At 38.6% G+C, this 21,893-nt stretch overlaps 1 pseudogene across 1 annotated transcript; it reads right to left on the bottom strand.

Annotated features, from left to right (window-relative positions):
* Positions 1-5,677: 5,677 nt before the first annotated feature.
* On the bottom strand, positions 5,678-7,265 carry LOC309831495 (TNF receptor-associated factor 1-like; annotated as a pseudogene). Its single transcript has 3 exons — positions 7,192-7,265; positions 7,037-7,098; positions 5,678-6,621 (listed from the first exon to the last, which is right to left on the bottom strand). The product of its transcript is annotated as a TNF receptor-associated factor 1-like (transcript).
* Positions 7,266-21,893: the final 14,628 nt, after the last annotated feature.

Raw genomic sequence — 21,893 nt, 5'->3', positions numbered from 1 at the left:
TTTATGCTGTAAATTGAAAAGAAATGCATTTTTCTGGGTTGAAGTTTTTGCCATTGCTCTAATTTTATTTTAAGTTCCCCATACTTTCTGCCTCTTCCTGAATAAAGAATAATTATTCTGCTGAAGTTTATATTCAGCACATGAGTAAAACATCTTTTGAAGAAGCTCAAAATAACAAAGGGAATACTGAAGGGGTAATGGCTCTGACTCCTACAGTTATTTAGACTTATAAAGCAAATTAAATAGATCGATGTGTGTGGTAAGGGATCTTAAGATATTTTTAATGAAATAGAGATTAGCCGATCCAGCGGGTAAACACCATTCTAGAGTGTGTTTTGGTAAACTGGAGAAGGATTTTAATAATGTAGGTCAGTAAAGCACCATTTAGTTCTTTGGAGTTACTTTAAGTAACTGATTTTTTCAAAACATCAATTGTGCAATGCCACTGAGTCATTTAGGAAATTATGAGCCTGAATCCTATAACATGCCACCAGGTCCAATAAATATTATGCTTTTCTTCCTCATCTCTTTCAACACATCTGCACGTCTTCGTGGTTTGAAGGTCATCCAGCTGACATATGAGTAAGCATTGCTAATCCTATAATAATTGATTGATTTGTTATGATTTTAGTTTTCTTATAATTGATTTTAGTTTTCTTCTTTTCACTTAATAATTCATGCAGAATTTTGGTCTTTTGTTTATTCTGGTTTACTATATGATCTGATGAGACAATGCTCATACAACTTACAATTTGAGTGTTGCCTTTCATTCAATTAGCCTAACTGTTAAAATAAGCTACAAGTAGCTGCAAGAGTCACTGTAGTCAGAAGACTATCTTTTTCTTAGAAAGGTATTAAATAGTTCATGGTATGACTTTTGAAGTGTCGTTAATAGTTGGCAAGAGCAATATAAATGATATCATATACATTTTTAAATGTTTAAAATTTATTAGGACTAATGTTTTACTGTGAGAAAAAGAACCCAAAATGTTAGACAAAAAAGAATAAAATATCTATAGAAATGTTAACGTATAATTTTTAATCTATTTTTTATTGAAGTAGAGTTGATCTACACATAATTCTTAAACCACTTGGAAAATTCATGTGAGTAGTCTATGTCTGAACTCTTTTTTTTTTTAGTTAACTAGATTTAAGTTGAGTTATAAACAACTAACTAACTGTTTTTTGGGCTAAAAAAACAGCTCAGGAAGCTCAGTTTTAATATGCTTTGTTTTCTTTGATTCATTAATCATAATGTTGGCATTTGATACTAGGCTCTAAGGCCTTCATCTAGACTTCAGAAATATTACTAATAGGCAAAAAGCACATTCTTACACATACCAGTAGGTCATCAATGCAGAAAGCAATTATTAAATACCTGTTGTATGTGCTGCACGAATGCCTTGGAAATTGGGTACAAAGGAAGTAAAAGACACTGCTCTGTCTTGGAAGAATTTCTAAACTCTTTGGCATAAAAGAATGAGTAGTTTTCATTGCCTCTTCTTCCTCTGACGATTTCTTAAATGCAGCTCACATTTTCTTCTCTTTTGCTCTGTATCTTCCACAGGTATCAGTAACTTTTCCCAGCAAGTCTAAGACCCAGGGCTCCAACATACCACACATAAGGTAATGTGTCCAAAATCTTTATTTCTTGTACCCCAAATTTATTCAACCTTCAGGGTTGTGTTTCCCTTTGCCTTCTGAATAAATCCATGTTTGTGTCCCCCAAGCTCTTGAAGAGATGCAAGTTGATGTATCCTCTCTACACATGCCAACCTGTTTCTTCTACTTGCCTTAAGTTTGTTAGTGGCTCACAAAACCAGGAAATCTGGAGTCCTTCTCACTCATATCACATGACTAAGATCTATCTAGTCTCCCTCCCTTCTTATTTCGAGGTCCAGGGACCTATGGCAGATTTCATCAACTTGCATTTAGATTACTGGGGTAGCGTAGCTGGTCTCCCTGCCTCTAGTATCTCCCTTCTTCCTCTTACCTAAACACAGCATCTGAGTTATTTTTCTAAAATTCAGATATGATCACTCATGTAACTCCCACGATTAAAAGCCTTTTATGGCTCCCATGTGCCTGCAGGACAAATTTCAAAATCTTTATCTTGTTATAAAGCCTCTTACTTAGCAACAGTTTGTACTTCCAACCACTTCCCCGTTTTCTCTTTTCCCACAAACTATACCTGTTTCTGCTACAGTATCTCAGTTTTTGGAGCACATTAGAATTATCTGTGGAGCTTTATAACATGCAAATTGCAGGATTCCTGAACCAAAATCTTTTTAGCAGAGCTTGGGAATCATTCATTCTCACTATTAATCTGTCCTGGAATACCCTCTTGGGGGTTAGCCCCTACCCTTCTTGTTCTTTTAGCAAAATTTCCACTTATCCTTTAAGATCTTGCTCCAGTAATTTTTACTCAATATCTTTCCTGTCCACCACACAGAAAAGAAGTCACTCCTTAGTCATTGTGCCCATAAGACTTTAAATATTATTCAAGTACATAGATTTATAAATTATTTGTGTTAAAACTATATCCCTCATCTCCCTTCCTGTCTTATGATTCCCCACAGTATTTATCATCATCTAACATATTATGTATTTTACTTATTTATTTCTTTATGCCTGTTTCCACCCTCTAGTGTGTATGCTCCATTGCACAGATATTTTTCCAACTCTCTAATAAAAGAAAAATATCAAACAAAAAAATTGTTTTTTTTTAAATTGAGGTATAGTTGATTTATAATATTATATTAGTTTCAGGTGTACAGCAGGGTGGTTTAAAATTCCCTGTGCTGTACACTATATCCTTGTAGCTTATTTACTTTATACATAGTAGTTTGTACCTCTTATACAAAAAAAAGTCTAAAGAATTATACAATGAACCCTCTTCTACTCATCACTTAGAGTTGATGATTGTTAACATACTTTAATTATTTGCTTTACCTATCTGGAAAAAGATGCAAATAAGTACTTAAAATTTTTATAAAATAAATACAGATAGTACCCTCTAATTATAGGCAATTATCTCACAAATATACCACTTGATCACAAAGGAGAACTCTTGAAAGATTTTAATAGGATCAATTTGAAAATATTCCTGAATTGTGTGATAGCAAGTTGTATACATCCTGACACTTCTCTTCTAAATATGTCAGCAAACATATCTTAAGATAAAGTATTTAATATAACCATAGTAATTATCACACCTAGAAAATTAATAATAATCCCCTCATATTGGCTAATATCTAATCCATTATAAAATTTCCTTGATTTTTAGTAGTTAGGATTTGTGTATTTTTTTAACTTTTTATTTTATATCGGAGTATAGTTGATTAACAATGTTGTGTTAGTTTCAGGTGTACAGCAAAGTGATTCAGTTATACATATATATGTATCTATTCTTTTCCCAATTAGGTTATTACAGAATATTGAGCAGGAGAATTTCTGTATGTTTTCTTCACTGCTGTATCTCCAACAGCTCAAATAATGACTGGCATATAGTAAACCCTTAATTAATAATTTTTAAATGGATATATTTGTATCCCTGATTAAACTGAGGTGTGTGAAGCCAGAAGCTTTGTATTATTCACCTTTTTTAATCCTAAGTCCCTAACACGGTACCTGGAGCATGGTTGGAGCTTCATTAAGTGTTTGTACAATTTAATTGAAAAGAAGGGCACATTGCATAAATTTTAGCTTTGAGACTTGAAGTGACATAGAATTAAGGCACAATCAAGAGAGAAAATAATTCAGGAAAAACAAACAAAGCTAATGTGTTTGAAGAAGAGAGTTTGGATCCAAGTCTTAAAGGAAATGGTGTCTCTCAGCATGGCACAGAAGAAATCTCTTTTCCTCACATACAGATAATTTTTTCTGACCTTAGGGAGTTATCTCACAAACATAAGATCTTGATCACAAAGGAAAACCTGTGAGAGATAAAGAAGGCTCAATTCCTGTCACCACTGTTGAAGAAATCTACTCAAGACCATGCCATAAGATGAAGAAATAACTGTCGCCTTCAGTAGATGAGAGATGGCAACACTTTTGGAATATTTTGTATCAGACCATAAAAGCATAACATGAAATTAAAATATACTGTCAATTTTGGTTTTGTTTCCTTAATGGATTTCTTCATAATATTCAGTTACATGTTTGGTTTTCTGTCTGCTATTCTAGACTTTGCCCTGAACTCGGAGGCAAGAAATCTAGACTCTAGCTCTGGTCCTGTCTGCAGAAAGCTGAGTAACCTTCTGTCACCAGTGTCTGGGTCTTGTTTTCTTCTTCTTTAAAATAAAGAAGCCTGGACTCCCCTTGCAGTCCATTGGTTAGGACTCTGCGCTTCCACTGCAGGAGGTGCAGGTTCGATCTCTGGTTGGGGAAATAAGATCCCGCATGCTACACGGCATGGCCAAAAAACTTACATAAATAAAATAAAATAAAATAAAACAGGGACTTCCCTGGTGGCACAGTGGTTAAGAATCCTCCTGCCAATGCAAGAGACACGGGTTCGAGCCCTGGTCTGGGAAGATCCCACATGCCGCAGGGCAACTAAGCCCTTGTGCCACAACTACTGAAGCCCTCGCACCTAGATCCTGTGCTCCACAACAAGAGAAGCCACCGCAATGAGAAGCCTGCGCACTGCAACGAAGAGTAGCCCCCGCTATCTGCAACTAGAGAAAGCCTGCGTGCAGCAATGAAGACCCAAGGCAGCCATAAATAAATAATTTATTTTTTAAAAAATTAATAAATTAAATTAAATTAAGAAGCTAAATTAGAATGAGTAGTTTATAAACTGTTGGAAGTAGAACTCTTTTCATACTTTGTTTTGTGATTCATACTGTCAAAATTCAAAACATAAAGATATAAGTGAAACGTCTCACCCCATCCTGACCCTCAACAATTTATTCCCTACCCTGACAACACTAAGGTTCCCAGTTTCCTGTATGTCTTTTTCCAAATATTCTCAGTATAAATACGAAGTGTATTTATGAAACAAGTATAGGGATATATATTATATGAAATAAATATAAAATATATGTGCATATTTTTTAATGAAAATGGTGCATATATTGTTCACGCTATTCTGAGCCCTGCATAGCCCCCTGGCTTTGCTTGTTCACCTCCAGGGCTGGGGAACTCGGTCCAGGCTGGGACAGATTGAATTCGCACTGGCACCCTGTCACTTCCACCCCCTGGTCCTGGTTCTGATCGCAAGCAGGACGAGAGCAAGCTCACTCTCCATGGCGGCCTGCAGAGGTCTTCCCATCCCTAGAGCTTCTTTCCCCACACCCTCCCCATCTTGGCCAGAGCCCATCTCAACATTCAGGGCCGGGGTGGCTCTCAGGACTCCAGTGCTGCATGGTCAGTGCAGGGGGGTCAGTCCTGCACCACCGGCTTAGGGACCCTGTGCCTTTGCAGGTCCAGTCCAAGGTCCTGCCACACTAAGCAGATGGCTAGCCACTGTCAATCTGTCCGCTCGGCTCACACCATGCCAGCCCTGGCCCATCACTGTGCCTTGGGATCTTGGGCACCAAGGGCAAGACCTCAGTCATCTTGCTGAACCCCCATCTGAGAGGGGGCTCCCTCGGGACCCACATGCAGCTTGCTCGGCCCCTCCTGCCCTAAGCATTTGTCTCCACGATGCACTTGAGGAACGTGGTGTCGTCCTTCACGTAGGCATGCTTGGGTGACTGCAGCTTGTTGAGGGGAAAGAAGAGTGGGCAGCTGCTGGCCACATTGGTTTCACTCTGGGGCGGTACTTGGCAGTGTAGACAGCCAGGGAGAAGAGGCTGGCGGTCCTGACGCAGGCTGACTCATGGCGCTGCCTGGTGGCACTGGTGACCTTCCGTAGGAAGGTGCCATTGTAGGAGGCCTCTTCTGTGAGGCGGGAGCTCTGCCCCAGCTTGCCCAGGGTCTGATCTTTCTGGGCCAGTGTCTGCTGCAGCTCCACCACCCTCCGTTCCAAGCTCAGGATGTAGTCATGGTCCAGCCGGCTCTGGTGGACGGAGGCGGCCAGGGCCAGGTGGGAGGCCTCCACCTCCTTGTTGAGGACGGTGACAATGTTCTCAAACATGCACAGCTTCCCCTCCAGCTCAGTCAGGAGCTTCTCCTTCGTGAAGTGCTGCAGGGCCAGCTCCTCCTGGCTCTGGAAGCAGGGAACCCGGTAGCAGTCCACCTCTAGGTCCCCAGCCGCCTCCACAGGCCCCTGCAGCTGCAGGTCTGACAGATTCCGCTCCAGGGCCACGAGCCCAGAGCCCAGGCCAGAGCCCAGCTGGGTTTCACGAGCCCCAACAGGAGGTTCAGGTGTGTGGCCTGGGCGGTGACCTCACGCTCCTGCATGAACTTTGGGCTCCCCTTGAATGAGCAGCCAACTCCGGCAAAGGGGCACCCACTCCAGCCTCGGCCACCTCGGGCTGATCCTGCTTCTGAGACAGAAGGCTTCCTGGCCTCTTGGATGGGGAGTCGCCCCCTTTGCATTTGAGACAGATCCGATCCTCGCCATTCCTCACGTTCTCGGAGAGACAGACGGCACAGCAGAGAGGCCTGGGCTCTGGTGGGTCTTGGCAGACGGTGGGGGGCACCCAAAGGGGAACTCGTTCTCATCGGGGGCCCCTGTTCAAGCTCCTCTGGGGAGGGGACCAGCCGCACGGAGTCTGTGCTGGGAGAAGAGGTGAGTTCTGGCCGGGCCACCCTCCCTGATGAGCAGGAATCTGATGATTTTACCTTCTAGCTGGCTTGTGTGGTTCAACGTCACAGCAGGGATGAGACAGGAATTACCCTCTGTGGTGAAAAAAATCCCCTGGATGGTGACTGCCGGCTCTAGGAGTGGCCAGTCATTCTTTTGAGCAAGAGGGAGGAGGAGAGCAAGTCAGAGAGAAAAAGGAACCGTGTCACGGACTTTCAGGAGCCACAGTTAGAGTTTCCCCTGTCGGAGGACCTCAGGCTGATGCTGGCTTCCTCCACCTCCTGCCCGGGGTACAGGGGCAGAAAGACCCCCAGTGGGTGACTTGTCTATGTTCCCTGCAACCTCGGAGCAGCCTAGGATTCTCGGTGTGGGTGTTCACCGCCCCAGTGGAAATCCCCAGGGTTCTGGTCAGGTCCAAAAATGCAAGTCCCATGCATATTAGTTCTGCCCAGAGTATCTTAGGTAAAAGTCACTTTCGCACGGCAGGTCTCGGTTACCCCATCTTGGCGCTGCCGCCGCCTCCCAGCAGCCCCGCGGGAGCTTCCGGTGGCACAAGGACCCTTGGTGGCATCTTTACATTTTATCTTAATTTTCTCTATGTCTACCTGAGGCCCGGGGCTGTATATTACTTCTCTAATACACTACTTATAATATAATAGAACTCAAGGAATGTTCAATAATGAATCAATAATATAGTGATCTCAATGGGCATATACAATGCTTATCTTTTGTATCCATCATTTTAAGCTGCGTTTAAAATCTTTATTTATATACTGTAAAGTTAAGTAAAATGAATTAGAGCCAGTGAAGATAATTATTAGAGCCAGTGAAGACAGTGAATATAATTATTCACAGGGGAGAAATTCTTTGAAAATTGATCAGTTACTTCCAAATATATTGTCTTACTTTTGAAAAAATGAAACTGTATTTGTTCTGTATTGTAAGGAAAGATGTCAAACCATCAACCCGCTTAATCAAAGTGGACTGAATTTCATCAAACTATTTTCCGGGGCTTCCCTGGTGGCGCAGTGGTTGAGAGTCCGCCTGCCGATGCAGGGGACATGGGTTCGTGCCCCGGTCCGGGAGGATCCCACATGCAGCGGAGCGGCTGGGCCCGTGAGCCATGGCTGCTGAGCCTGCGCGTCCGGAGCCTGTGCTCCGCAGCGGGTGAGGCCACAGCAGTGAGAGGCCCGCGTACCGAAAAAACAAACAAACAAACAAAAAAACAAAAACTATTTTCCGACAAATGAAGTATTTATAATCATGGGCTTTTTTTGGACTAATTTTCTTTAAAGATTTTTTAATATATTATAGGTCACCCTTAACCTTTGATGAAACAACCGCCCCACTATGTAATATGATTTAGATGTATCATAAAAATTTCCCTATCCTTAACCTTTAATGAAACAACCGCCCCACTATGTAATATGATTTAGATGTATCATAAAAATTTCCCTATCCCTAGAATACCTTTTTCATTCAGTTCACTGAAGGCCCCAAATCCAATCTGAGATGTATTCCTTTGACTAAAGATTACTTTCATCTTTCAAAATGGAAATCTTTTGGAACATGACATAAGTTATCAAATAATCAACAAATTTACAGATCTACTCTATACAAATACTTTGAAGATTAAATTTGCTGGGCTCTTTCCATGGATTTTCTGGTTATTAGGGTCTTAAGAAAGAAAAATTAAAGACCATATTGAGTGAAAGGGATTGGGAAAGGGAAGACTGAAGACAGAAGAATTTTCTTATCCTACATATTTGCTCATAGCTGTCATTCTTTGTAGCCCTACTGGCCAAGTACTGTATTGATGTAAGGTCCAGAGCATGTTGTTTAACCCTCAAAACCCTCTAAAACCAATAGATAGTTTTATTTAAGTTAACAAATATTTATTAAATCCCTACTGTGTGTCAGTAGGTGCACCTTTCCCAGGTGCTTGGGATACAGCAGTGAAGCAAACAGATAAAACCCCCTGCCCTATTTAAGCTTATCTTCTACCAGGAGAAGTTAAGTAATAAACAATAATCATAATAAGTAAGCAAATTATATAGTTTTTTTTAGAGTGATGGTTACTATGGGAAAATAGAGCAGCTTAAGGGGAGGATTAAGAGTGCCAGAGGTGAGGCAGGTTGCAATTTTAAATGAGATGATCAGGGTAAGCCACACTGAGTCTGTAATACAACAATCCTCGAAGGTTTGAGGGTAAAGGTTGTTGGCCATGAGAATATCTGAAGAAAAGGCTATTCCTAGTGAAGTGAACAACCAGTTCCAAGGCACTAAGATGGGGACATGTTTGGCATGTTCAAGTAGAACAGAGAGGTTAGTGTGCTTGGAAATGAGAGAGCAAGAAGGAAAGGAGAGAAAGCAGTGAGGTCCGAGAGATACTGGGGTGAGGGACGAAAGAGGTGGCCTTGTAGGAGATGGCTTTTACTCTGAGTGAGATGTGAAGCCATTGGAAGGCATTAAGCAGAGGACGACATGATCTGACTCATAGACAATTCTAACTCTGTATTAAGAAAAAACTGTAGGGAGGCAAAGTTAGTAGCAGGGAGTCCAGTTAGAAAACTATGGCAATAATCTAGGTGAAGATGTTGCGTTTGGGACTGCGGGAAGACCACAGGAAATAGGAAGAAATGATCAAATATATTTTGAAAGTAGAGCCAACAGGGTTGGCTGATGGATCAGATGTGGGATATGAGAGAAAGAGCAAGAAAAATGTTGACTCCAAAAATGTAGGCCTGGGATCATCATCAAGTGATAGGGGGAAGACTGCAGGTGAAGGAGCTGAAGGAGAGAAGACCAGAAGTTCCTTTTTGGACCTGTGACGTTTGAGATCCCCATTAGCCACCCAAATGGAGGTTTTCAGTAGGCAATTTGGTGCGCAACTCTAAAGTTCAGAAGAGAGGTCTGGGCTAAAGACATAAACTTGGGAGACTTATGGCATATACATAGAGTTTAAATCCACAAGACTGGTTGAGATCACTAAGGGAGGGAATGCATATGGAGAAGAAGAAAAAGAACTAAACTCTGTGGCACTTCAACATTGAAAGTTCAGGCAGAAAAGGGCAAACCAGCAAGAGGAGACCAAGAAGCAGCAACCAGTGGCATGGGAGGAAAACCAGGAGAGCGTGGTGTCCTCCAAGCCAAGAGAAAAAAGTGTATCGAGAAGGAAGGAGGTCTTAACTCTGCCAAATGCAGCTGACATGTTAAGAAAAATGTGTCCTGAGAACTGACCATACATGCATTTAGCAGCATGAATGTTACTGGTGACCAGAGCAAGGATGGATGGCATGATGGGGGCAAAATCTTGATGGGAAGGAGTTTAGGAGGTAGAAACAGACAGTGAGCAACAACTATTCCAAAGAAGCAGATACAAGTATTACATCTGTTTTACAAAGGCTCCAAGAGGGTTTGTACTTGCCCAAGTGCACATACCAGTATCCAGTACAGCTGGGACCTAAAAGCAGATTTGCCTGAATTCAGAATCTATCCTATACAGTCTGGGATCTGCCCTGTTCACAGATACAATAATTTAGTGAACGGAGAAACATGAACTAAAAATAACCATTGATTTCTCGTCTTCTACCAAAAATTCAGACTAGTGTTCTTACGGTCTTCCACAGCATAAAATCCCCTCTCATTTTCTAGTTCCTTCCTCTGTGTGGTCTTGTTGTTACCTCACTTGTGTAAGCATTATCCTCACTCATCTGACACTCTTCTCTTAAAAAAACAAAAAAACACTTCTCTTGTTTACCTTTATGTCCAATTATCACATTCAACTCTTTCCAGATCTCTGAATCTATATGTTATTTCCCATCTACCTAGGAATCAATGTCCTTCAGTCCATTTCATCTCCCAGTAGATTCCGTCTGTAAGATCTATAATAAATCCACTACTGATTCTGACTGAGAGGTTAACATGCCTCATAGAGTCAGAAAATAGAGTGAAGAATCTTTGTGTTCATGTATTGGTATATGGTTGAGGGTGGAGGAAGTGGCAGACAAGGAACAAACAAAACTGGAGATAAAACTCCAGAGTAACCTAAATTTCTAGTAACATCCCTAGCAGTGTTGGCAGAAAACGAATCCAAGGGTGGAAAAAAGCAATATGGTCCATAGCATGACAAAGAGAGGAATTGGAAAATAGAGTTTCATACCAAAAAGCTGGCAGAACACACGAAGTGGGCGAGGGAGGGAGTCATAACCATAGGCTTGGGCCAGTCAGATGGCAGGGAAGATAGTGAGAATGAGCCCAGGAGCACAGATGACTTGGCATGACGTGCCCTGCTTTTACTTCTCTCCTCATGGCCCGTCTTCAAGTGCCTTATTTGTTCTACTAAGTATTACCAAAACTCCTCCTTACACTGGAAATATTCATAGTCATAGTGACAAGCTCAGTATAAACAGAACCTCTATTCTACAATGCACTCTGTTCTGGGTCACTGGAAACACTGATTTCTTCACAGGTGCTACTAACCTTTATTAATATGACAGTCCTAGTCATGATATACATCTTTGCAACAAGCTGGTCTGTTCATGATGGATTTATATGTTTTTTCAGCCTGTTTTTGTGTACACTGATCTTTTCTATGTGTATTGCCAGCCTTATCTCAATGAAAGCCCATGACTCACGATCTGTGTCTCTGAGTCATGCTCTGAAGTTAGGTGAGTTAGCCTTAATTTGGTTCTTTCCACTTATCAGTGTAAGCCTTGTGTCCCGGAGAACTTTGTTTTGTTTTCCTTCCTAGCACTTGGAACTCCCTCAATTGGTAGTTGATAACTTCCACAAGTATGCATTTTACATGAAGGAGTGAAAGTTGGCTCAATGACAGGCAAGAAGAATAAAGCAAATTGGCAGTGAATAGAAACTGTGTTGTGAAAGACATTAATACTGAGGAAAGCAGAGATTTTGTAGATAAAGTTTCTTGTTTGCTTCATTGTAAACCAATTGACTTCACTCTCTAACTGTAGGTCACAAAGGAAGATGACAACCCTGGAGAATTTGATAGATATGGGAGGGGGAGATGAGAGGGAGACGTCTTGTCCATTCATGTATCCGAGATTAAATTATTGTACCAGAAAGGGAAGAGTGGATTAAATAAGAGAGTAACATGCAAGCACCAAGTATTTCTATCATAGCCTGATGCCCCAGAAGAAAAATAGTCTGAACTTGTGACTTCATTTTATATCCTGACATTGTCTGTTATTTAAAAAGCCTTATGAACTAATAGCATCTGAGAACCTGAGAAATGTGCCTGCAACTGAACTATCTGGTCAGGAAACACATAGACAATGGTCTGAGTAATTCATTTATATGTTAGAACAGATAGGAGAACTTATTTAACTGTCAAAGTGTTTAGAAGGAGAATCTTGAAAGTGTACCTAACATTTTTCTTCTCTTTTTTGCTCTACTATTTAAACTTCACGAATTTACTGTGGTCATTTTTTCAGCAAAGAAAGCTTAATTTTTTGCTAATTTTTCACATGGATTTTCAGACTTTTAAGTAAAGAATTCTTTACATCCTAGGAATTTTGCAGACTCATTCATAATAGTTTTAAACATGTTTAACACTTTATTACTCATTCTCAATGGGTAATACAAAATTAATTTTTATTTGATGTTGTAACATATTATGTTTCTTTTCCAAAAAACTCATCTACTTTTGGTCTATAACAAGATATTAATAAAATGAGAAGGCCAAGTGTTATTTAGCATCCAGGATAAAGCCAGTCTGTGGTTCCACACTTTTTATATATTACAGACATGACTAATTCAGAAGTAGATTGTTCTTGAATAGGCATATATTATGTTTCATTTTAACAAAAATAGATCTTTGTTCCTTCTTCCCTTTACTTTTCCTCTGAAAAATATTCATGGAGTCTCAGCTCTTGTCCAGGCGCTGTGATAGATGTCATAGATAGAGCTGTAAACAAGCAAAACAGACATATTTCTTGCTCTCACGGACCTTACATCTAGGGAGATGGCCAGTTACTGAAGAAATCCTTATACCGTCCCAGTGGTCAGCACTATATAGACAAGTGTAAGGAAATCTATATTAATCTGTGCATCATGCTTCCCTGGGGAAAGGAACTAAAGTACAAGAAGCATTAAGCTAGATGTAAGGGAGGAGATTTGGGAGGCAGGTACACTCCAGGCTGGAGCTTGGTACAGTGGTCAGGATCGGATCATGAGTTTTCAATCATGAGTTTTCAATCTTTCCCCTGAACCCAAACCTGGAGATGCCACAAAGGTAAAAAAGAATTTTGAGGGATCCCAGCATCTACATCAAAGACTGTGAAAAGTCCTTGGAGACCAGAAGGTGGGTCAGGTCCCACAGAACCTAGAGGAAATCTTTCTAGTTCTACACTTTCCTCTCTTCACCTTTTACTGGCCGGCTCAGTGCCGCCTCTGCCCTACTGGGTTCACGGGAGTGGACAGAAAACCTAAGTTCCAGTCAAGCACCTGCAACAGGTGGTAGTTCATCTGGACACCACTGGCCCCAAGTTAGGGAGGAAGAATAGACTAACTGCCTAGTGCAGAAGGAGTGAGTGGCTTTCCATCACCAAGCCCCTACTGGGTAAGTACAAGGAGAGACAGCCCCCAGAAAAAAGCGGTGTTTGGCACAGGTTGAGGGTGGGCAGGTTACAAAATGCAATACCAGACGCTCTTCTCCTTTTGTGGTCACCCTCCAGCACACATTATCTTTACCAAGAGGTGTATCAGCTCGGATCTGAGTTGTCATCTCTCCCTTCAGGTACACATGACCAGCCAGAAAGATGGCAGTTCCACTAATATGAGCACAAAGGAAAAAATAAACAGACATCTGAGGGGTACAAGTGCAAGCTCTATGAAGGAGTCCACCTATCTACGAGAAAGCAAAATTACTGGACCAGATTAAAATACACAAAATATCCCTATCAAGAATAAAGAGAATATTTTAAACGTCAAACAGTTTAAAAGATTTCACTAGAGCTATTAAGCAGGAAAAAATTAATATTGAAATAAAGGACTTAATTTCTTAGGGAGATTGAGAAAAAAATACCAAAAATTATTTCTGAAAAGTTTGCAAGAGACTCTTTTTATTAATGAGACTCTTAAACAAAAAGAAAGAGATTTTTTCCGATTTGATCATTGACTACATATTAAAAAGTTCCTCAAGCCTTTCTTTAGGACTCATTCTTTAGCAGAAAGAAAACAAACAGATGATTCTCAGCAAAAGAAAATTGTTTTTTCATAAATAACACAAATAATGTATAAATATATACTTACTAAATTAAGTTCAACACAGAAGTATGTAGAGGAAAAAGTGAAAGTCTCTCTTCAACATCACTCTCAACAGTTTGCTTTTCTTTTTCTAACATAAGTAGGATAATACCGTTTTATTCTGTAACTTGCTTTTATCGTGTAAAATATATTTTTAATGTATATAATATATATGTATTTCCATGTCAGTACTTATAACTCATCTCTTCTTTTTTAAATTATTTGCCTTGATTTTCTACTTTATTTTAAAAGTGATTATATATGTTCACTATAAAAAATCAACACACAAATGTATATAAAGCAAAGTCAAAATCCCCTTTCATCTATCAACCCCTTATCCTTTTATCCATTTACATACACACATGAAAAATAATATGAATTTATATATATTATATTATTATTTGTTTGTTTGTTTCCAGTGCTGTGAATTCAAACACTGAAAAGAGAAAAATATGCTTCTACTCAGATGCGTAATGAGAGAAGAATACATTCGTTTCCATTCCACACCAGTACATACATGTAAGCTCTTCTGTTACAGTTTGGCTATGAATGGAACCAGGCTATATATATGACTGCCACAGTTTATTTGCTCACTTGATAATATTTCTTGGCAACCATCTCTGGTTAGCATATGGAACTAAATTATTGTATTGATGAATGAGAATTCTAGGTTTTACCATTCCAGCCCAGATAGCATCTAGGTCTTTTAACAGAACTATTTGGAATGCTATTAGATTGAACCTAATTCTAAAGATAAAACCACATGTTTGCTATAACGATGTTTCTGTATAAAAAGGGATAATACACAAACATCTGTCTGGAACAAACAGTAGCAAACTATATACAGTATTTGAATTCTCCTTTCATTAAGCTTATGGAGTTTAGTAATATCACAGATGCATTCCATCCTCCAGGCAGCTCTTGGCCTTTCCAAAATTGTACTTGAAAAACTGGAATGAATTATGATGAAATATCAAGTAATTATTAGTCTAAATAATTTTCTACAAAAAATTGGAAAGGCATATTTAGGGGGATTTTACAAACACGAAGGAAACAGATAGGGTAAGTTTTTAATTTTAGTAATCACTGCAGTTCAGAAGTAGTCTTCTCCTTTCTTCTTATTGTTTCCAGTGAAATAGTCCTGCTTTTTTTTTATAGGCTATATCTCTGGTTTAGCTTAACTAGGTTAATAATAACTTACTGGTTGGTAGTAAAAGAAAATTACTATTTTTCTAAAATTCTTACTATTAAACTCATGAAATTTTATAGAGTCACTGGAAAAATCTAGAGATATAAAATTATTTCCATTTGGTTCTTCAAACACAGGTCTGTATTCTTCTTTTTAATATTGGGCATTAGACAAATTAACATTTTTATTAGACTTATTAAACTCATTTTAAAAAATCAAAAATTTTACAGAGAATCTCTTTCAATTACTGTTTTTCTTCAGTTACTTTATATTTGAAGCTATGAGAACAAAGAGAAAAAAATGAAATGAAATATAAAATATGAAGACAGAGAAATAAAGAGTTTCATATGCAGTTCAGTGTGAATAGTAACCAGTAAAAGACAAGAAATCTTGCTTCCAACTTACAAATGATTAAATAAACAATAGTTAAGTTAATCAAAGCTTCATGTTGCCATTATTCAAAACAAAATAATTATCCCTCCCTCTTGGTTCCAACTGGTTATTTTTGTGTAGTTTCTGCTGCTAAATCTGGATTCTTGTGGAGAAGGAATATCTTATTCCCTTTAGTCTCCCCACAGTAAGACACACTAACACCTTGTTAGTGCTCAACACAGTACTTGAATTAATAAAGCAGGACATTTATAGTTTTTTCTGAACATTATCTTCAAGTTGGGGCAACAAAATGAACACAATTTTATTTTGCAATGTTTCTCCTTGGGGTAGTAAAAACACGTGTGATTCCTCTAATCTTTTCTGCATATCATGTCCATGTTGACATAAATTCATTCTCATCCTGCCATTGGAGACACCAATGATGTCTCTGTTTTAGGATCTAAAAAAAAAAACCAAAAAACCAAAAAAACCCTGACAGTCGAACTCTAACTTGACTCCTTTATGTCAAGTGTCAAGCTTGCCTTTGGAATATTGTATAGCTATAGTAATAACCTACAAAAAACTCACTTTACATTTTATAAGACTCTATGGTATAAAGCATTTTCATGTATATTATTTTATTTAATCTTCATAACAACATTGTAGCATCATTGCTGTTAAACTATATGAAAATCTTGGAAATAAGGTAGAAGGATGATTACATGTGCTTTCATCTTGGAAATAAGGTAGAAGGATGATTACATGTGCTTTCAATGTCACACTGGAGCATTGTTTAATAGAGTCACCTAAGACTTATTGAAATCTCTAGAGCAATGAACTTTTCTTTCACATACTCTTTATTATCAATCAGAGTCCAAACTCTATAATGTTACATTTTACCTTGGATTTTGTCTGCGAGATGCAAATAATTTATGTCTGGTTGAAATTATAACCAAAGGATATGGTTTTATTGCTCTTTAAGATGTTATCCAAGTTTGTATTTAACCAAGAAATCCAACATTTTTTATTCAGTGCATAGCAATGCTCAGTTTCTCAAATGCCTTTTGTAGCAGTTGACCATCCTGCTTTCTTAATTGAGGAAATAAATAAATCTTTGACCCATATTTACTCTTTATTTGTATAATACCCATGTTCTTGAAAAAGTATTCTTTGGTATCATCACACTCATTCTCAATTAGCTTCCTTTATATCAATCATGAAGAAAGAAACACAGTGGAGCTATTTTATGCAAAAGTGAAATAGGGACACATTAGAATGGTCCAGCTATAATGATCACTTGAATCAATTTGTCCAAATTATTAATTCTTAGAAGACAGCTATTCATAGGTCACAACGTTCTATAAAAACCAAAAATGAAACTATCCAGCATCTGCCTATGGGAAACACACAACCAGTACCAGACTCTACTAAAATGAAAGTTGAGGGTGGAGTCAGGGAGACATGAATAATGCCAACCATACAGAGCTGTCATTTCATTTTTCTCATACGAATTTAAAATGAAACACATGTGATGTGTGGGTACTTCAAGATAAAGGCGAAGGAATGACTAACCATTTATGAAACAGAGACATAAACAAATTGTCATCAAATTAAAAGCAAAAGCCAGCTCTGGTGTGAACAAGGTCACTTCAAGAAGTACCTTTATTCTGTTTTTAGCTGTTGTCTTTTATGCTAACTAGAGAAGTTTGTGTGTGTGTGTGTTTTATTTTTAAGACCCCATAAATTTCTTTTTATCAGTGAGGAAAACCAATCTAAGAAACCCTTCAGCAGAGTCCCCTTGCATCTCTTTGGCCAGAACTGGATTATATGTTCATTCCTAAAACAATATCTGCAATGGATTATCTTCTATCAATCGTGATTCAACATTTGGAGCTGGAGCTTGGAGCCACCACTCCTCAAGGATAGGACTATGCAAAGGAAAGTAGATATCTAAACAAAATTAGAGTTTGACTTGAAAGGAGAAAAAAAGAGAATGGCTGTTGAGCAGGCATCCAATGGCCTCACCTTAAGATAGCCTTTTTTCTTTTTATTTCAGCTGTCCAGCCACTGCTAAGTCACTCAAGGCTGGATCCTTCATCGAAGCTTAGATAATATGAGCTCCTCTCTAGGATCTTTGAACTCGGAACCAGAGAATGAAATTGCTTGATATTATAGTGTCCATAAAAAAAAAATCCAACTGGGAAGGTGAAGAGGGGGAGTCTTGGCAACAACTCATCGGTGGTTGTCCCTCAAGTCCTCATGCAACTCTCCCCTTCCCATGGTTCAACAATATGACACAATAAATGCTTCTTTGTCAAAGCTAGTTTGCCTGAGGCTAATGCCACTTGAACTCAAAGAGGTCTTGAGTAACAAAGCAGTGCCTCTGGTGATCTTCTCTGCTCCTTTGTAGTACCCATTTCCCCTCTTCACTTAAAACAGTACCCTGTGATGAGAGTTGATTTTCTCACTCCACTCTCAGCTCTGGGGGTGGGCCCTGATTGTTCCTAGCTAATCAGTACTTCTCATTCCTTTGGCCATATTTAAGATTGGCTCAGAGAGAAGCCTATGACTCTTAGCAGATGTGAGTCAGACTCAGGACTTCTGTTCAACTTTGGGAGCAGAAAGATTTCCAGGGTCATGACTTGACCTCTGATCAAGCCAGCCCTAAGCCAGCTCCACTGTCTTGGTTTGAATCTCAGTCCTTCACTGTGCTTCAGTTTCTGCATCTCTAAAATGGAGATATGCTACTATCTTCAAAGAGTCTTTGTGAGTATTAATGAACTAATTCATGCAAAACGATTAGACCAGTGCCTGACACATACTCAGTGTTCAATAAATGCTACCTATGGCTATCATTAATCCCTAGATCGTCAGTGATTGAGTGAATAAATATTCTTTTTCACTTGAGCCAGTTTGTGTTGGAATTTCTGTCTCATGTAACAAAAAATCCTTAACTGTATAGATCACATAGAGAAGATGAAGGGCTATTCTCTTTTCTCCCATCTAAGGCTGTATGCATATGTCCTCCACATATGCTACCCAGAGGAAGAGCATGGCTCACTAAGAAAGAGGCAGAATACATCCACATGTAATTAATCCATCATGTCTTTCTACATGGAGCTGTAATCTCTCTGCTAGTAACTGTGCCAGAGCTGTGTGCAGCATACTGGACAGAAGTGCCTGGAAGCCCTGTTAAAATACAAGTTACGGGGACCTACCCTTCAGGGTTTTGAATCAGCAAATCTGGGAGGGTGCCCATGAATTTGCACTTTTAACAAGTTCCCAGGTGATGCTGATGCTGCTGGTCCCCATCTACACTTTAAGAACCACTGTTCTAAACCGTGGAATCATACCTGGAGAGTATGAGAGGGGTGTAAAGGTGCCTATCTCTTCTGGCATTCTGAGTAAACCATAGAGTAGCTTCCTGAAGATGAATGATTGTCTAAACTAGTAGCCCTACTTCTATCATGTATTAGATTTGCTCTGTTAGCATTTGGTTAAACCATCTTTATTGGTTCTTCCTATTCCTTTATGTCTCCCCTAAAGCAAATATAAAATCAGTAAGACAAGTGTAACTGCTCTTATAGTCTACTGAGTGAGTAGAGGTCATGAAAGCTATTAAGATAGAGTAAGAAAATGATTGGTTAGAATAAATTATATGCTTGGATGCAGATGTCCCATAACAAAGCCAAAATCAATCTCTGTATATATACTAAAAGAAGAAAGCTATTAACTGTGTTGAATTAAGATTTATTTTCTGGCCCTTGCAAGTGATATTTATTTCCTTGCCAATTACTACAGAAGTATTATTTGCTAAAGTTATACAAACTATTGGGATATTTTAAGGGAGTGCTAGTGAGAGAAAGTTCTTAAAAACTCATAAAAATGAGTAGCAGCTCACAAATCATAAAAAATGTACATAGAGTGTCTCAAACAGATTAATTTGAGATACTTTTGTTACTGAAATATCCTTATATTTTCTAATACTCCCTTTAAGACATGTGAATTGAAACTCTTTTGACCCATCGCAAAACTTTCAAAATAGCCAAAGGTGTCAGTTCATACAGATCACACTAAATTAATAAACATCTTCTAATAGTCTTCTTCCAGAACTTTTAAGTAGGAATTATTTTCAGTTTTACTTATTTATTTTTGAATTGCTAGAATACAAGTAACCACTGAAATCAAACCAATGTCTCTATTATCTTCTTTATTTGTTTTTGGTAATCTTAAGACTTTAAAATGTCCAGACAAATTATTTTTAACTGAGTTTAAAGAAAAAGAAAGAAAGGAAAGGAAAAAATTTTTTCCATGCTAAAACCTCAGGAGCCATGCTTTATCCCCACAGAAAATGTTAATGGCTTAGTAAAGTTACCCCAAATTTATGGGTTCATTTAAATATGGAGTAAGGTTAAATATAGTGGTACAAAAAGCACCACTAGACAAATAACAGAAAATGTATCTTGATGTTATGACCAATATTTATTCACTCAGATTGAGAGCTGCATAAAAGCAAAGTAGAACCTTAAGGAGAAATTTGAATGATTAGGAAAATGGAAAACTAGATGTTGGCATTTTCCCATAATTCTCATTGCCCTGTATTGGTTTCTTCTATTCCTATGTAGAAGGGAGAATATTGCACTCTATAAAGTTTCTTTTTCTTACTGAAACCAAAATAAAATTTCAAGCTATATGACAAAGGAATTCAGGGTTTGAGGCAGAGTTGGTTTGTTTTGGTTCATTCCTTCTATACGCGTATTGCAAAAAAATTTTTAACCTAAGTGATGTTTTGAAATATTACTTATTTGTAGACTGTCTAAAATAAAAATCAATAGCTTTTTCATATTCTTGTAAAAAACCTGTTAGAAAACTTAAATGAAATGAAAATAGATCTATTGACAGTAATTTCAAATCAATGTCACACACAACAAAGGAAAAGGTGAGGTTGAAGGTGGGGAAGGATCTAGAAAATGCAGGACTTTTCTTTAGGCACGTAGAAGCCATGCTAGGTCCTAAGTGGGGCATGACATGGTTTGTATTTTGAAAAGCCCCATCTTGGCTGTTGTATAGAGAATAATTTATAGGAGCAAAAGTGGATGGCAAGCCAGCTGTAGTCTAGGAGTAGCGATGGAAATTGGATGTATGTTGGTAAAGTGCTTAGCACAGATTCTTGTGCAGAGTAAGCACTAATTAAAATTATTAATCAAAATAACCTCATATTTCTATGTTTTATTATTTTCCTCTGAATCGCGTCTCTCCTACAATGTGAAATCCAGATATAAAAGTATATTTAAGATCTTCTGTTATTCAAGTTCTCTTTATTTTTCTCAATTCCCCCCAAAAGTCCTCTATTCCATGACTTGGCTATTAAGCAGAGAAAGTAGAAGCAATCATGCAATAAATCCTTCAGCTTTCAAATGCCAAACCTTCAAATTTGCCCTAAATCTGCATTGAGTCTTTCCTCCTGGTACTTGCTTAAGAGGCATTTCTTCTCCCCAAGGCTAATCATTACCTCAACTCTAGATTTTAGCCCATTCAGCCGTCTTTCTTTAGATGATCACTTCTCTCTCTCGTATCTTTTATTTACTGACTCCTTCTCACAGCACTTAAATGTCTTCTGCTTCTCCCATTTGCAAAGAATTCCCAGCTCTTTCCTCTCTTCACTTCAAGATTTCTGAAGTTTCAAATTTTGTGGTCTCCATTTCCTTACACTTGGGGTCTCCATTTCCTTACCCCTCCTCTTTCTTCAACCTCATAGAATTAGATTTTTCCCTCCATTTCTTCACAGGAACATTTTTGCTACTAGAGAAAATGGGTACTTTTCAGTGCTTCTTTCGTTTACCTTCCTGGAAGCCTCTAGCACTGTGGAGCAATCTTCTGTTCTTGAAATGCTCTTTTATTGAATTCTATGAAATTGCTGTTTTCATTTCCTCAGGAGGATTCTGCCTGGTCCCACAGACTATGTTAGGTCCCCTGTTATATGCTTCTGGAAGAGGATTTAACATGGAAGTTTTAGCCGAATCCCTAAAAATATACCAAAGTGAGGTGCCAAGCCAAGATGGAAACTTTTAGAAAAAAAAGTATCAATATCTGCTTTGTGACTCTTCAGGCTCTCACTCATATTAAGAGCAAGAATTTTTGAAGATGACTTCTTGGGAATAGCTGGGCAGTGAGACCAGTGTCCATCAATGGGGAAGGTCTCTTCATCAATCTCAAACCTAGTGTGAGAGGCTTCAAGGAGACCTTTTAAATGACTCACTATTTGTTGCCTACAGTTAAGGAGGCATAGAAGACTGGTGTCTTACATGCTGTCTAGAAAGTACAAAGGGGATAAGAGATGGTCTATATGCTAAGAGATGAGATGAAGGA

The sequence above is a fragment of the Grampus griseus genome, assembly GCF_964374135.1.
Source record: "Grampus griseus genome assembly, chromosome: 13".
NCBI classification, from domain to species: domain Eukaryota; kingdom Metazoa; phylum Chordata; class Mammalia; order Artiodactyla; family Delphinidae; genus Grampus; species Grampus griseus.
The sequence above is the reverse complement of the archived record's forward strand: the minus strand, read 5'-3'. Positions and strand labels throughout refer to the sequence as shown.